This window comes from Aptenodytes patagonicus, chromosome 18, assembly GCF_965638725.1.
Source record: "Aptenodytes patagonicus chromosome 18, bAptPat1.pri.cur, whole genome shotgun sequence".
In the NCBI taxonomy this organism is placed as follows: Eukaryota; Metazoa; Chordata; class Aves; order Sphenisciformes; family Spheniscidae; genus Aptenodytes; species Aptenodytes patagonicus.
Window position 1 is genome coordinate 4,230,211 of NC_134966.1, and position 12,586 is coordinate 4,242,796.

Genomic DNA, 12,586 nt, shown 5'->3' on the forward strand with positions numbered 1-12,586 from the left:
ATGTCACATTAAATAAAGCCATAAGCTGTTACAGATATCAAGGACAAATGACCAGCTCCTGTGAGGATGCCTCACCTGTGTTCACTTCTCAGTAGTAAAAAATCCAGACCAGACCTCAACATCACTATGGTAAGTGCTGTGCACAGAGCAAACGATGGTACCTGCTGCACACTGATTACAGCTAATGGAGCAGTTGTGCTCAGTAAGGGGATGCTGATACTCCCAACTGTACGCCAAATCCCTGCAAGAGTCTCTTCCCCCTCATTTCCATGCCACTGCCTTCCCAGGACTAGTCTGCCCCCAACCATCCAGTTCCCCAGGCAGTTTTTGAAAATCAATCTCTGATACTGATAATGACTGCTGAGAAGATGCACGTCCCTCCAGGTGGCATTTTCCTTCTCTCTCCAGTGCAACCCCTCGCTACTGCCTTCTCCTCTTCCGCAGACATGGCTGTGGAGTTTGGCAAACCTCCTCTTTTTGGTTTTGTAAACATGTATCTTATACTGATTCTGGTGTTGTGGTGAGTCAGAGCTCTCCCTAAAACAGGAAAATAACAGCAGGCTTGGAGCTTGCAGGGGGGTTAGCCCCATTTTGTGGAGCTTTGCAAACTTCTCCTGGCCACACCAAGGCATGTAGGTCAACCCGCCGGTCATGGCTCTGGGATAGCCACCTGGGAACTCAACTTGATGTCTGGTCTGGAGGAGGAGGACACCCCCGACTCAGCTGTCTGTCTGCAAGGCTGAGCTGGCAATCTGCTCTCGAGCAAGCATATTTCTAGTGGCAGGAGGCTCCGATGGGCAGGAATGGGGACTGAGGAACAAAAATGGATGGGAGCAGGCTCAGACCGCTCACTCGCAGCATCCAACAGTCTTAGTCTGCCTCAGTCCTTCCACCGCGACCCGTGCCAGCGACCAGCAGTTGTGGACGGCAGGCAGGATGAATCACCTATCAACCATCCCACTGAAGACAACAAGAGTTACGGCATTGAGTTCAACCAGACTAAACAAGAGAGCGAGGCCAGGAGCCTCCAGGAGGTTAGAGGAGCAAAAGGAAGCTCTGGGACCCTCACAGGCATTCGCACACCTTCAGCCCGTGTCCCTGTGTCGATAGCAGCACGGACAAAACCCAGGCAGTGCAAACCAAAGTGGAAATGAAGACAAGAGGAGACCTCCCTGCTCCGATTCACCTTCGAGATTCCTAGAAAGAGCACAAAGGGGAAAGTAGGAAGGCACCAATGTCTCTGTCTTGACAGCTTCTTTACTAGACTGGATGACACCAACCCTGCAACGTTACCAATCACTTTCTTCTGATTGTGGCTTTCTCTCTCCGTCTTTCTCCCTTTTGCTTTTTTTCAACCTGTTTTCAATTTACTCTTGTGGCATCTCTGACTGTGACCTCATTCTGGTACTTAAGGAGGAGGGGGGGGGGGAGAGAGAGAGTGTCCTTTAAAAAAGAAATGAAAGAAATCACATTTTATTTAGCTTGGTTGGTTTTGAAGCTTTAGCAGAAGAAAGATTAACCTTTTCTGCCTAACTTAATGAAAACAAGGAGAAAGCCTGTATGGATAAATAAATATCTGTGTGGGTATGGAGCAGGCACGATCGTGTTACAGCCCCGGTGGAGCTGTAATGGGGAACAGGCGCGTTCCTGCGCAGCGGCTCCCAATTCCCGATCCATTTTCAAGGAAAGAAAAACAGAGTAGAATGTCAGAGGCCCAAGTGGGCATAAATGAGGGAGCCCGGGGAAGGCAGATGGGGCCCAGTGAGGACCTCCGTCCCCGGCAGTGACCTCCGGAGCAATGCCAATGAAGCAGATGGAAAAAGAGACCTTACTCCACTTTGCTCTTGCCAGGTTTTTGTTCCTGAAACGAGGGAACAAATGGCATGCTCAGCCCTCCAAGTTCGTCACCTTTTGGGGGTACTTGTCCCACCCTCCTCTTCCTCTGGGGTTCTGTCTCTGAGGAGGGGAGGTTCAGAGGAGGACTGTGAGCAGAAGGCTTGGATCGGGTTTTTGGATGGGTAGTTCCAGGGTGGTTCCTCCACAACAGAGTTGTACCTGGGTTTAATGTGCTTCGGATCTGGCGCTTGGTGGGGGAAGGCAGCGAAAGGTGGTTTCACTTGGAGATGCTGGGCTGATTTAAGTTAGTGTAACATAACTTTAGGCGACGGAGCTGTTCCGATTTACATCAGCAGATGGTCTGTCTCGCTGCCTAGATCATTAAAAGCAAACCATCCCTACTGATCCTGGTGGAAGGATGTCAAAACCTCCTTCCCTACATGGCTTGCCAGATTATAAAAGAAATAAAAAGGCCTAGTTATTACTAAAAAATCTTCTGCCCACATTCTGGGAGCATCCATGCATGCCAGCCTCTCGTGTCAGATGGGAGCCTAAGTCCCACGCCCAAAAAGCCTGCAGCCTCTGAAATAATTTCTTTGTCATGACTTTTCTCAAAGACACATCCATCGGGAATCCCTCTGGCTGGGCACAGGTTGTCTAGGCTGAAACAGAAAAGCCAGTGATTATGCTGTGCAACTTTGGGCACAGTTTGTGCCTCACTTGCCAACTTATACGAAGATGCAAATTGCAGTACTTCTCTGAATGACTTCACCTTGCCTAAGTTATGAATTTTGGGGGAATTTGCTTCCTATGTCTATATGCTACTAGACACATTAATAATGATGAAGAGCTCTCCTCTGGGCTTCCCAGTTCCTCTGCTGATGGAAGACTGCGTTTGTAGATGGCTAAATTTAAGAAGCAATGCTTTAGCTGAGCTAAGAGTAAAAGTTGCATTCCAGTACCACAGAAGTCCCTCGAATGGCTTCGCTGGTGCTCTCTAGGGCTAGAACTTGCTGCATACGGAGTGACCATGTGGAACTCAAGGCTGGGCTGTCTTACACTGTTCTTATCAAGAGCAGCCAGTCTGGAAATGGTCTTAATTCGGATGAGTTGCAATGTTCTAAAAACATGATGTACAAGGCTAATCATGAGTGTATTCTTCTTTTAGGGTCATCAGTAGGACTCACTGCTCCTTCACCTGAGCTCTCCACAGACTGCTTATCACAGTTCTTTCACAGTCAATATCTAAGGCCTCAGAAAAACTGCTTCAACTCATGTAAAAATGAATCACCTCCTCCATCTCCCCCAAGGCAGTATACTGCTGGAGAAGAGTGAGAATTAATGCATTTCATTCTGTGCTGTGAGCCCTCCAGTATTTCTCAAGGTTCACTGGGTTGCTAAGGGTCAACCACAGCCAGACACAAGCTGACTCTGCTATGCTTGGAGCCATCCAGGCATGAGCCAGTTCCAATCTCAAAGCCACGTATTCACATTAGCATGGTGGAGAGTCCAAGTGAATTTATCTATTCCCTTGGAGTTTGTTTTGGGCTCTGTAGCATGTTAAAATAGTTACTTGCTTTCAAGGCAAAGTGGGAACCCATTTGTGCTGGGAGTTGTGCAGACACAAAGCAAAGACATGAGCTTTATCCTCAGATACTTCTTGTCTGGCAGATTTTGTCCATCACCACAGATCTAGTTCTCACTCTCATCACCACAGACCTAGTTCCCACCCTCATTCCTGCTTTCCTTTCATTTTTAGCTTCTTTTAAATTAGAGATTTCTAAACAATGGACCAGTGGTCCAGACCACTTGGTGGTCCCCAAGGCCCATAGTCAGCAGTCTGTAGCAGATCCAGGGACTGCACAGAGCCTTATGTTCACCAGGAATTCCACCAGCCCTGCTACAGCCCCAGAGCCACTCTTCTACAGCATAAACTGATGTGTCACATACTTCAGAGACGGCAACAAAACCTGCATCATAACCTCTTTCTTAAATGCACAAAGCTACTGCACTCCTGCGGTTCCTAGGGGAACAAGCTACTGTCCGAAAATGACTCCTAAATTTTGGATGCAAAAATGGCACCAAGGTCCTGGGCTCCACCAGTCCAGAGCACTGGTAGGTTCCACCTTCTGCTGGGATTGAGATGACTAAACTTGAAAGGGAGCAGCTTTCACCATGAGACATGTCAGAGGACAAATCCTGGGATCCTTCCTAAAGAAAGGTCAATGACAAGGCGATCCTGGCCAGTCCAAGTGGGCCCTGGTGATACATCTACAATGCGTCTGACATCATACAAATTTGCCTAGTACACAAACTTCCTAACCTGTCTAGTACATGATGGTCTATGAAGAAAGCAGGGGAGACTGCCAAACAGCAGGGTCAGGTCCTTCATCTCCAGCTCTACTGAGCATTATTTTCAGCTCTTTATGACCAAATACTCCAGTAGTACTCCAGTAGTTTAATGCCCCACAGAACCCCACTGGCTGACTTGTACCCACCCAGATCACTTACACACATAAGCAAATACCAGCCTAGCAGGAGGGGGAAAGAACATTTCCTAGAAAGAAACTCAGTGTGCAATTAATCGCTAAAAACATAGTTATCTCGGGTGATTTGTCGAATCAAATTAATGTAAACTTATGCTGAAAAGCCATCAGCTGGTCTGTGCTTCACTTCTCCTTGCACTTATTGGGAAAGTGGAATTTTTGGACTTCTTAGATCAGCCAGTTTCTTCTATATTGCCACTGTTGCCTGACCCTGCTCCCGGTCCCTTCTTAGACTTCATGGCTCAGTGCTAGAAAGTGGACCAAACCACTACCTGTAGTGGCAACCAATTTAAAGAAAATATTCTTTCTTTGGTCCCATTTATTCTAAATAGAGGTAATATGCGTAGATGCTGATGAATTAGTGATAAGACTTTGGACCAGTATATTCCGAAGGGCTCAGCACACATAACTGCAGCCAGATCTGCAGCCTGTTAGCCAACAAACACTTACAAAAATTGGTCCTGATGGAGGGACCCACATGGAAGCAGTTTGGCCCTAATTTGGCCCTAATATGCAGTTTTAGACATTTGAGAATGTGGGGGCAGATCCTCAGTTCATAAAATCTCCTGTAGCTCCCTTGAAGTCAATGAAACAATAACAATTTACACTAGCTGAGTTTCTGCATCCTGGCTGTGAGCTATTTGGAACAACTACACCATAATGATTATTACAGATATTTCAGATCACTTGTCTAAGACGGATAGGAGAATACTACTGCATGAGAAAATAGAATTGGTTTGCTATGATTTCCAAAGAATTATTGACCCATATCTTGCAAACATTTACACATGTTTAGCTTTATTCATGTGAGTTGTTCCATTACGCTCGTGTGCCAGATAAACTAATGTACATGCTTGCAGGACCAAGGTTAAAACTTGTGCAAACACAGTGAGTTCTAAATATTTTTGTAGATATGTTCAGTTACCTTGGATTCAGACTAGAAAGCATGTCATTTGACTGTACCTCTTTTCATAACTCTCCATTTATCCAAGCAGGTATCACAAGAGAAGCCAAATGTGATATCAGGGTAAAACTGAGAAAAGAAGCAATTATCTGACCAATCTCAGAAGCTAGAAAACACCTACTCAGTCTGGACTAATGTATGCAAGAGTTGACATCAGTTCTTGAACAAGGAATTACCTGGGTTACTAGAGTATATTCACAACAGCTTTCTTAACACAGCTAATGAATCATTCACTTATTGATTTCCCCATAATGAAGTTAACATTTTTCTTCACGGTTTTGATTCATCAGAAGACACAAGTCAGTGAAGAGGAGAACGAGCTGGGAATCTCTTGGCCATGAGGAGTCTACTTCAGCATTCATCATCATATCAGCAATCACTCCATCTTTTCCACTAAGACTACAAGGTGAGACAGGATCTCCTGCACCACTGCACAGTCCTGCTGCTCACAAGGACGGAATGCAATCTCTAATTTCTTAAATTGAGCTGATTTTGTTTCCTTGAGGACAAAACGTGTCAACAAGGTGTCTGACACCCAGAGAATTCAATGCACTTCACAAAGGCCATTAATACCTCCGACAACGTGGCAGCATTTACATCCCTCAGCCAAGACGTGAGCTCTGTTACAATACACACCTGCGTTGCAGAAGGCCGCAGCGTCGGGCGAGGCAGCAGGCAAAGGAGCAGGGTCGCAAAGAAAGGAAATTACTTTTTCAAGATAGCAGGCAAAAGGCAAATTTGAGGCTATAACCCAGAGCCCCAGTCCAGATCTCTAACCACTAATACCTGGCTTTCATCTCTGAAAGACCATTAACCCTTTTTTACAAGTGAGCAAACTCCAGGCACCGAGGATACCTGCTATAAGCGCACAGCAGGATGCTGGCACGGAAGGAATGCTTTCTGCTCTAAATTTTAAGTCACATTTCCCAGAAACCAAGACAAATCAATCCTGGCATCCACAGGAAAGGGGAATTGTTAGTAACCAGGACAGCTTTGATGGACTATGTCCCCTGGGAACCCATCTCACCAAAGGCCCTCTATGGCGGGAACAGTTGTTTGACTCCTAGATGTCCTTGGCAAAGCAAGGTATCTGGGCAGGCTTCCCATCCCCAGGATCACCGATCGCTCTAGGATGGTTAGTTGGAGACATGTCATCGCCAGCAGCTGTGCAACATCTTACCACTCAGACGACAAAAGACAGATTCCCAGAATGAGCAGAGCAGGATTAAGCCAAGTGGTAAATGGATTCCAGGGCTGTTCCAGGATCTGTGCTGACGAGGGAAGCCAGTGCCAGGTAGTCAACCCCAAGCTCGTACGCTGAGGTTATCACTTCCCTCTTTTCTTCAAATCCATAAATAGAACCCAAACATCACTTGGGCCATGTTAGAGAGATAAGGTGAGTCTCTCCCATCCCTTGCAAAGCCTGAAATAGAAGCTCTGCTACTCCCTATCCTAAGCATCAAGCGTAAGATGTTGACATTTAGTAGTAGGGAAAATTACCCAAACAATGAACACTCTCAGGTCTCCCTTCTCCCCTCCCTTCCCCTGGTCCCCTGGAAAATGTTCATAAAGTGAAGTGGAAAAAAAAAAACCAATTCAAACCCCAACAACCAAACCCCAACCTTCCTAAGGCTGTGGAAATAACATGTAGAGGAGAAGAGTGAGTCAGGCTCTGCTAACTGTGCACGGGTCACCACTCCTGAAGGCGGAGATGATTCACCAAGGCAGCAAGAACTAGAAGGTAGAAGAGACCAAAAAGAGGGTGCAGAAAGAAAGTTGTATCCAGGAAGAGAAGGAAATAAGAAATGAAATGGTTCCGGGTTGCACGCACCTTGCTCTTTATCGAACACCACTCAACTGGAACTGACCCAGGATGACTCACTTGATAGTGGTGAGATTATTCCCTTGGTGCTCTGTCCAGCCTTTCTTTATGAGAAGGAGGGCAAACAGGCTGTAAGACCTCAGTCCATCCCCACCCCCTGCTCTTCCCTCTCTTCTTCCCCTGCCTGAGATGCTCAGTGAAGCCTCACCTTCCTGCTGCCTCTGCTTCTGCCACTCCTTTCCTGCACCCATTCCCTTTAACTGCGGCAGCATTGTGGGTCTCTGTTTTCCCCATAAAAGATGCCTTCAAGGAGATGAGAAAAGCAGGGCCTGCTTAGGAGCACGGCATGCTGTGGGAAGGCCCTCCTGGATGCCACTGGAACAGAAAGCACATTGTCACAAGGGATGGAGAGGAGCACGGGGCTCAGGTGCCTGGGGAGAACTCTGCCTGCCAGAATGCTCTCCTGATATTGCCCCATTCATCCTTCCTCCTCAGCCGCCCCCCCCCCTTTTATTTAATAACCATAAAAATTCAAACACAAAAAACTTGCTCCAAAAAAACCCTAAATAAATAATAAAAAAAAAATCCTCCCTCTCAAGTTCACAATGAGAGCTGTAAAACTTTTTCTGCTTGGAAAATTCTCCCGGTCAGTTTTTCCTACTGTTTAATCCCTGCTTTGAGTAACACAGAATGAGTAAACACATTTTATAAGGTTCTAATTCATACCTAACCCATACAGTTTATAGCTTTACATAGTAAAATACACACGCACACACTTTTTATACATATATATATATACACACACACTCACACACATATGCATAAAATAGCAGCCTTGGTCCCACTCCTGCGAGCCTCCCAGCAGCAGGTCTGATTGCTCCAGCATGTGCTCTGAAAGCAGCCTGGCGTGCTTAGGTGTGAGTTAGCTGGCCTGGGAGTAGTTTCTGCTCCAGATTCCTGCAACCTCCTTTGTAATAAATAATTAGTCAGTCTCATTAAGGGAATGGTGGGATCCACCATTCCATCCTTGGAGGACTAAGGAACACCACCACGTGGTAATCCAGGAACAATTTTTGTCCCCTTTCTGCCCAGCGAGCACCCGGAGTGAAGCCCCATGGCAGAGAGGCAGCCAAGGCTGGGCTGGAGGAGCTGCGGGGAGCTCAGCTACCATGCGGCCATGGCCAGGCACCAGGCAAGGATGCATCTGTCTGAAAGGCAGCTCTCTGCTGGCAGTGACTAGAGAAAACCTGAAGGTGGGCACTCACTCAGAGGATGGGCTACGGTGTGAACACCACCAGTTGTTGCTCTGGAGGAAGGTAGGCAGCCCTCACACCAAACTCCTCCATGTAGCTGCGGGTTAGGGTCAGCCCCAATGGGGCGTTGCAAATGTCTTGCCCTGTGCCAGCCTCTGCACCAAGCTACTGGAGAGGTAGTTCCTCCTCTGCAGTGAAACCGCATCTTTCACCTTTGCTTGGGACCATGGAGGCCAGTCGCGATGTGTTGTGGATGGCATTAAGGCCAAAGAGCTACGTGAACCTCAGTCTCCCACTCCAGCTGTTTTGAGAACCAGCCACCACCTCCTGCCTTTACCTCCCTGGAGGCAGAGCTGACCGATTCGCCCAGTTAGACCTGGGCTCTGCTTCAGGTCCCTCTGCTTCTTCAGCCTTTTAACCCAGTGTGGGCAGGGGAGATGGAGTCCTCTTGACCTGTAGTTAACAGTTAGTTAATTCCACCCAGGAAAAATACACCACCTGACACTGAGAGCTTGTGAACAACAGCAAACCCCAACAGTCCACAAGGAGGTCTACCTTACCGTTTCTGATGGGTGTCTGTGCAGCTCTGGTACTCCCAAGCATCCCCAGGGTGAATAGCTGTGCACATCAGACCAAAAACTCAGCAAGAACACTCCCAAACTCTGCACAGGGGGAACCTTATAAACATTTTGAGCTGCCTGCCAGTGGCTTTGATCTTGGCTGTAACCCGAAGGTAGGAAATCGTTACGACTATTGACTAAGGAATTGCCTCTACCATTGCTCTGAAGAACGTGGCTTCTCTTGAGCTTTTGTGTTTTGGGTTTTCCTGCTCGTTTCCCCCAGCAGCTTGCTATTAAATTAAACCGAGTGTCTCATACAGTCCCATACTTCTGTCATAGAGAATAACTGTAAGTGATTAAATACTGGTTCTGCTGTACCTCTGCAAGACCACACCAAGAGATCATTTCCTCAGAGGACGGAGAAACAGAGACACAGAGAGAACTGTGTCAGTGACACAGCCGAAGCCTCTGCCGATACAAGCCGCAGCATCTCCGCTGACACGAGCGGGAATGGAGCAATTTGTGCCAGCTGAGAGCCTGGCTCTAAATCGCGCTTGGTGCAGTGCAGCAACTCTGAGCAGGAAGACAAGCAGACAACAGAAACACCCAGAAAATGTCCCAGACGCTGGATTTTGTGGTTCTCCAGAAAAGCCTTTTTGCAGCATTTGTTTGATTTATGGGATCCGCTGCCCTGAGCCCCATGTATTCCCCTGATGGGGTTTCCTCTCCCAGAGGGCATCCAATTAACCAGCAGAAAAATCAGAGTGACAATTAACTTATTTTCATTTCCTGACTCACTATCATACCTCCCATCATCTTGTTTTTCCTCATCCCTGCTTGTTTACCCCAGCCCCAACCCCTCTTCTATTCAGAAACCAAAGAAAAAGCAGGAACAAATATAACCCCCACCCAAAGGCCAGGGTCAACTGGAAACCTGCACTGCAACAACACAACTGCCTGGTCTTAATCTCCTCAACTTTGTCTTCTCGCCCTCCAACACAGCCTCCGCTCAAGCTGTCAGTAAGCCAAATACCCGCAAGCAAAAATGAGTTGACCCTTGAAGTAATTTTTTTTAAATCAGGGTGCCCCTGCATCCTTTAAGTCCTCGAGCAGCCTTGCACAAAAGCCACCTCCCCGGTGGGAGTTTGTCTCCAAAGACCACGCTCCAGGTCTCCGCTAGCAACCACGGCTACGGCTGCCTGAACCACGTCCCCAGGGGAGCTAGCACCGTTACCGTCCCTGCTTTTCTCTCTCTATTCCTTCTGCCCGTTGCTGCTGTTAAAACCAAGGTTTCAATTTTTCAAGTGCAAAGATTGGCTTGAAGAATCAGCCTCTTTTTTTCTGGGAGCTTTTTTGATACACAGTCCCTCCAAGGGTGTGAAAAAGCACTCCGGGTCATCAAGGTGAAATCATGGGCATCGTTCAAGCCCATCCTGGCCAGTTCTGTGATAACTTGTCACTTGAAGGCACAGGCAAAAGCCATTGCTCAAGCTAGCGGTTTGAAGTTGCTTCCAGCCATACAAAATGTGAGATGTGGGCTTCAGGCCCCATAATGCTATTTTCATTTTCCTCCTCCTCCAAGCAAATAAACTGAGTGTTTATTTCCTGAATGCTCTGGTCTGAGAAAGGGCAAAACTTTCCTCCAGGAGCCAGGTGGCTGGAAAGAGAAGGCAGAGGCAAATATTTGCCGAATTTGTCAATGAGCTCTTATTCCATTTTTCTTATTAATATTTATTTAGACATAATGTGAGGGAAACCTGCTCAGACCACAGCAATGTGGGAGATTCCACTGTTATTCTCCTCATGCCAGCTACTGGCGGGGAGGGAGGAGAGAAGGAGAAACAGAGACAAAGAGAGAGTGTCAGGGAGTTCACAAGCAATTTAGAGAAAGTCACGGGCTTTTGTCTTGGCTTAGCAGAAGGTGGGATGCCTTGAGAAAGTCAATGCATCTATGGACCATGTGGTGGGTCAAAGAGGTTGAATAGCTTGGCCTTCCTTGCTGCTATTCGAGGCACAGGTGTAGCTTTGAGAGAGAAAATTACCTCATTATAAAGCCCTCTTCTTTTTTTTTTCTTTTAAAGGAAGGAATCATTAATGACATGGAGACAAGGAGAATAAACTGCAACCCCAGGTTTAGTAAATTGTGTGAGACGAACCTGATGTATTTCTTCAATGAGACAGATCATTCCCTAGACACAAGAAGCGTGGTACAATCTAATTTATCTGGGTATCAAGAGGCACTAGCCATGACACGACATGGGTAATTATTAGGTAAGCTTGAGAAGATGGGAATTAGCAGAAGAATTATACAGCAGGTAAGGAACTGAGTAATGGACAAATGAAAACAGGCTATGCTGAGAAGAGAGTGATGGGAACTGAGTTATAACTAGCAGAGTTCCTCAATGATCAGGCTTGTAATCAATCTTATTTCTCACTGGAAATACAGCAATTATTTTAGCACCGATGAAGTGGAATGCATTATTAGTGCACAGGAGATCAGAGGATCAGTCAAAAGAAATTAAAAGATCTTGAGGGTTACAGTAATACAAGTGGAATGAATTTTAACATTTAAAAATGCAAATTAACTTAAAGATGGACATTAAAATAGTTCTTTTGTTAGCAGGAACGGAAGCAAAGGAGGAGGAGGCGAAACGCCTGGATGCACTGGCTGGTCACAGCACAACGACGTGTTGCCGCTGGATGAGGGCTGGAGAAAAGGAAAGGAAAATTTTGGATCAGCTTAGAAAGGGTCTTCCAGCTGAAATAGAGAAGAATCAGATCCTTTGACAGCAAAAGGCTGAACATGGTGGCTCACTACCTGCCTCGCCGGCAGAGAATCACAGAAAGTCTCCAGTCCAACCTCTTCAAAGTGGGGCCAACTGCAAAGCCAGGGCATGGTTGCTCAGGGCTTTATCCAGTTGAGTTTTGAAAATCCCCAGGGGCTCCTCCAAGAGCCACATAGCTGGCGTATAAATAATCACCGCCTGGTAGCAGAAATCCCACTGGACTGTGGTGTCCAGGAGAAAAGACCTGGGTGCATTTCCGCAGGGCTTCAAAGCCCCAGCATGCTGGCTCCCCAAACTGGCCGGGAGGTACACGGCTGTGAGCGTGTCCCCTGTTGCCCTCCACTGGATAGAGGGAGAATGTCACACTGCTCTGTCATGTCTGGGGACAGCACATCCTAAAAGCATCTCCTCTTTCAGCTGGGGTAATAGTCTGTGCTCTGGGAATAGAGCAGCTGAACTCTAGCTCTGTTTTTTCTCTGACAGTGTCTCGTGTAGCAACAGCTGCGGGACATAGGTTTGCTCAAACCACAGCCAGACGATTGGAAATAAAAACGATATTCATATATTAATTAACATCTGGTTACTTGTCTAATTACATGATACAATGTGCATGAGTTTTTTGTTCCCTTCATATTTTATGCATTGAATGAAAACTAAACAAATGTTGCAAAAGCAACAGTGCAAAAGCAAAAAAACAAACACTACCCAAGTTTGTACTTATAACACTTACTGACACATCACTTTAATTAACATGTAAAGAAGGACATGACTAAACCATGACGACGAAGATGGTGGTGACACCAAACTGGAATTAACATC

At 46.6% G+C, this 12,586-nt stretch overlaps 1 protein-coding gene across 3 annotated transcripts in view; it reads right to left on the reverse strand.

Annotated features, from left to right (window-relative positions):
• The window catches only part of ASTN2 (astrotactin 2), a 364,218-nt gene that overhangs the window by 38,441 nt on the left and 313,191 nt on the right, over positions 1–12,586 (reverse strand). The gene's annotated exons all lie outside the window — the stretch shown is intronic.